General features: G+C 47.9%; 1 protein-coding gene across 1 annotated transcript in view; it reads right to left on the reverse strand.

Moving 5' to 3' along the window:
- Positions 1–1263, reverse strand: part of GSDME (gasdermin E) — a gene marked incomplete in the record, with an annotated part of 41519 nt that extends 40256 nt beyond the window's left edge. Inside the window, 1 exon segment of the mRNA XM_034760650.1 lies at positions 1103–1263.
- Positions 1264–5269: the final 4006 nt, after the last annotated feature.

A 5269-nucleotide genomic window follows, 5' to 3' on the forward strand; every position in this document is an offset into this window, starting at 1 on the left:
GGCCGGGGCTCTCCACTCTCCCCGGCGGAGAGAGCGTCGGGAGGAGGGCGGAGAGCTCGGCTGGGGCTCTCCGCTCTCCCCGCCGGCCAGAGCGCCGGGGGGAAGGCAGAGAGCCCCGGCGGCCAGAGTGCCAGGAGGAGGGCGGAGAGCCCAGCCGGGGCTCTCCACTCTCCCTGGTGGCCAGAGCGCTGGGGGGAGGGCGGAGAGCCCGGCCGACGCTCTCCACTCTCCTTGGCGGCCAGAGCGCTGGGAGGAGGGCGGAGAGCCCAGCCAGGGCTCTCCGGTCTCCCCGGCGGCCAGAGCGCCGAGGGGAGGGCGGAGAGCCCCCGGCGGCAGGAGCCCCGCGGGGAGGGCGGCGAGTCCAGTTGCGGCTCCTCCAGGCGCCGCCCCAAGCACATGCTTGGTGGGCTGGTGCCTGGAGCCGGCCCTGATTGTTTCCAATTCTGTTTGCCTCTAAGGGCTGGTCTACAAAGTTGTACTGCATTCACTATAGCAGTACAATTAAAGCAGTAAAAAAAAATAAATATCCCTAGCGTGGACAGAGTTTACACTGGATTAAATTGCTTATGCTAGTACAGTTCATCCCTTTATAGGCAGGGGAATCAGTGGTGCAAGGTATCCCTAGAACTATTTCAGTTAAAACAAAAACAAACAAACAAATCAATCACACTCCTAACCCCTCCACCCTCCCCAAGCCATACTTAGGCCTTAGGGTGTGTCTACACAGCATCTTGCCGTTTTAACCCTGGGGCGTGGATACACACACCCGTGGTCAGCTGGACTGACCCCAGCCCGTCTGAAATCACCCTCAGGGCATCCAGACACGAAGTCGCACGGATGGAACTAAAGCCCCGCTAAAAGCAGCCGGCGCCGGAGGGAGACACCGAGGGGGAGCGGGGCTCGGACCAGCCGCTCCCGGCCCCGGGGACGCGCTGCCGAACAAAGGGTGAGAGCGGGAGGGGGGAGGGGGGAGGGCGAGTGCGCCGGGGGGCGCTGGGTGGAGCCTTTGCAGCGCCCTCGGGAAGACGCGGGGCAGCGGCTGCCCTTCGCCTTCCCGGCATGCCGGGGCCGCCACCGCCTCGTACTCACCAGCACGCCCGTGGCTCGCCCGGCCGCAGCCTGCCCGGCGGAGGACGATGCTCGCTGCGCTCTCTAGCCCATTGGCGGGTGCCTGCGCCGCCCAGCACAGCCTCACTCGTGAGCTGAGTTCGCCGGGCCGCGGCAGCGGGGCTGGAAAGGCGAGACTGGCGTGGGGGGGAGGGTATTATCAGCTGCTTGCACGCACATACCTGGGAGGGGGGTGGCTCCCTGGCTGCGGGGGTGTGTGTGAAGAGACAGGCGGCAGCACGCTCCGTGGGAGGGCAAGGGCAGGCAGGCAAGGAAGCTTCTTGCCAGGCGTTGTGGCAAAGCGAGCAGCTGACACGGGAAGGGAAACACCAGCTGCAGAAGAGGCCGAAACGGTCCTTCCCATCATGGTTTCGCTCTGCACGCCAGGGGAAGCGGCTGTGAAGCGCTGGGAGTCCAGAGCAAGTCTGGGTGCACTGAACCTACCAAACCAGCTACTTCCCCTGCCACGTTCTGGCGGAGCGTTTCCTATGACATGTCCTCAGCAGCGCACATTCCACAAGGGCGGTGACAGTCTGCAGAGGCGCTGAGAAAGAGGCACCCTGTGAACTAGTGTCACCAACCCAGCTCCAGGATTGTCCTGGGGTCTCCAGGAATTAAAGATTAATTTTGAATTAAAGATTATGTCAGGTGATGAAACTTCCAGCAATACAGCCAACCAGAATTAGCAACTCTAGTGTGAACACCTGGGTAATGGAGCCAAGGTAGTAGTTCCACCAGATCAGTAAGGCCACTATCCTACAAACATGCTCATGCGAAACTTTATTATTGGAGTAACCTCTAGAGTTAAGCACATGAGGAAGTGTTTGCAGGATTGGACCTAAGGCCTGGTCTAAAATTACATCAACCTACCTACAATTCTCAAGGCTGTGAAAGATTTCACACCCTGTTTGACAAAGTTAGATTGACCTGACCATCCCCTGTAGATGCAGTTAGGGATTTGTCTTCACTATGGGGAGATCCACAGTGCTGCAGTCGATGGGTGTTGATTTAGTGGGTCTAGTGAAGACCTGGAGGGCAACGAAAATGATCAGGGAGTTGGGGCACATGACTTATGAGGAGCAGCTGAGGGAACTGGGCTTATTTAGTCTGCAGAAGAGAAGAATGAGGGAGGATTTGATAGCCGCTTTCAACTACCTGAAGGGGGGCTCTAAAGATGATGAAGCTCGCCTGTTCTCAACGGTGGCAGATGACAGAACAAGGAGCAATGGTCTCAAGTTGCAGTGGGGGAGGTCTAGGTTGGATATGAGGAAAAACTGTTTCACTAGGAGGGTGATGAAGCACTTGAATGGGTTACCTAGGGAGGTGGTGGAATCTCCATCCTTAGAGGTTTTTAAGGCTTGGCTTGACAAAGCCCTGGCTAGGATGATTTAGTTGGGGTTGGTCCTGCTTTCAGCAGGGGTTGGACTAGATGACTTCCTGAGGTCCTCTTCCAACCCTAATCTTCTATGATGCTATGAAATAAATAGTATTCTATTATTATTTAACAGTACAATCAATTAATTTTTTTAATCACAATCACAATTAACTTTTTTAATTGCTTGACAGCCCTATTATTTTCATTCCTTGCCATTCAGGAAACAATATAACTGTGTTTGTAACATAAATTAACATGAAAGGTACATCCATCAAATTAAAAAAATGCCATGTTAACATGAGGCATTACACATGCACAAAATATGTAATGTTTTGTGCTTATGTAGTGCTTTTTGTCTATAGCTCTTAACGTTTTTAATAAGGATGGGAAACATTATTCACATAGTATAGATAATTGTATTGTATTGGATAATTCTGGGGACTAGAATTGCCTCTAAGGCTTTAGCTTCACTGACACAAAGGTGGTATTTTTACAGCAAGATAATTAGTATCTTGCTGTAAAATCCAAAGTGGATACAAGGCACTTGTAGGTGTGTTTTTATGTAGGGATAATAACTAATGTGTATGAGCTATCCCACTGTAAAACCTCAGTGGAGACAAGGCACTTTAATTTTTATTATGAAATAGATGAAGCAAGGTCAGCCAAAGGCCGGGTGGATAGTACTGACCTCCCGATATACTTTTTTTTTTTTTTTTTTTTACCCAGTTAGATACCTCCCGATAAACACTATAAGTGCTTTGTCTCCATTGAAGATTTTACAGTGAGGTAACTATTGTGTGTTAGTTACCTTGCTGTAAAAACAGACAAAACAAAACAAAAAAACCCCACCACCTTTGTCTCATCAGTGAGGACAAAGTCCAAGTCACCTATTCAAATCTGGCTCATGTCACTAGTGACCAAAAATCTGCTGGAGGTTCAGTGCCAATATAAAATGAGTTTGGTGGTGTCTGCCCCAGTTCTCCAGGTTGTCTACAACTCAAAAGATGTCATCACAATTGGCATTTTTGTCATACTTAGAAAAAGTCCAAGGACTGAATAACTCATGGGGACTGAATTACCCTCCTATTCTGAGATGTAGTCCTTCCATAACATGCTGGAGGCTGGTTTTGTCAGGATGGCTTGGGGAAGCCTGTTCTGCTACTTACTTTGCTTGTTCAGTTTCCAGTGCAGTCCAACTGACACCTTTCATAAGAATTAAGATAGAAATCAATTTCCTAACAAATTTAGGTCCAATCCCCAATCTAGCCCCAAATCTGGAGCCACATGATATAAAAGAAGATGCAAGTAAATAAAAAACCATATAAAATGTAGCAGGGGGATTTATGAAATACACTGTGAAACTATTGGTATGACACCATACACATATATTTATAAGATCTTTGAATGTAGCTCTGCTCTGGGCTCCTAACTTTGCTCTTAAAGACATCAAAGGTCTGATTCAAAAGAAGTATATTTGGCTTTTACACCTGGCTGCAGAAACAGAAGGAAGTCATTTTTTTCAAGGAATGTGCAACTTTGCATAGAAATCAGAGATGCCTTTTTCTCACGAATCACACCAGACTAACACGGCTGCTACTCTGAAATCACACAACAGGTAGCTTCCTTGAGTGTCTGGGGGAAGGAGTTCTATGCTGCAGTGAAATGGGCCCAGATCCAGGTATTTAGGCACCCATTGAAATCAATAGGAGTTAGGTACCTAAATTCCTTTGAGGATCTTGGTCATAATGACAAAAATGTCAAATCACTAGCTGTTAATAGACCCAAGATTGGGCTTTGGAACAAAAAGAATCTCAAAGTCAGATGACCTTAATTAATGAACAGCCCCTGGTTAGGTGTAAGGGTTCCTTTAAAAAAAAAAAAAAGCAGGCCAATTACCAGTTTTTCATTCCCTCCTACTAAAAGTCCCAGCTTCTCCTATGCATTTCAGTGAGGTTTAGATCTGAAGTTCCATCCCTTAATAGCCCTCATTATTACCCTTAATGACTCAAGAATACTTACTGTTTTTTTCTTTCTTTCTATGGTTCCAGCTGGCTAAAGGCTTCTCAACAAAGAGCAGAAATGCAACTAACTAAAAAATGTGAAAAGTTACAAAACAAAAACGAATGAGAAATATTTATAAAGGCAACACGGCCTAATAATATAAAAACGGAGACGGAAAAAAACAAAAATCCCTACCATAGCCCATCCCTTAAAATAGAGCCTAATCCTGAGAGAGACTCAGCATCCGCAGCTCTCTCTGACTTCAGTGCAAGTGCTCAGCCTCTCTCAGGATCAGGCCACAGTTGCAGAATCACCAAATCTCTACGACAGTAAGAATCTCCCCCACCAGCCACCCATAGATGTCATCCGTTCTTGTTGATGGGTCTCTTTGCAGTTACAACCTCTGAGTAATTGTACATGGAAGTGCTTAGTAAAGCTCATTTGAGAAATCCAGCCAAGATGTCAGTGAAATGGATCACCGTGGAAACGTCAATAGGAAAAAAAAAAAAGTATCCACAAATTGTGCATCTTGTCAGCCAGCTTAGGGTGTCTCTTATTGATAGTCAGGATCTCTGCTGAACAAGTGAAATCCTCCTCACTCCCCCAGTGATATTTCCATCTTACCAGTGTTTAAGTTCAGCCAGCTGTCATCTATCCAATCTGCAACATGGCAGGAATCCTGACAGTTTTGAGATAGTGTCTCTTCCAACCAAAGTAAGTGTAATTTAGGTCTAGGCATCATCATTCTGATAGCTCAAGACCATACAGTTCTATCAGTTTTCACAC

Source organism: Trachemys scripta, chromosome 2 (assembly GCF_013100865.1).
Source record: "Trachemys scripta elegans isolate TJP31775 chromosome 2, CAS_Tse_1.0, whole genome shotgun sequence".
Taxonomy (NCBI): domain Eukaryota; kingdom Metazoa; phylum Chordata; order Testudines; family Emydidae; genus Trachemys; species Trachemys scripta.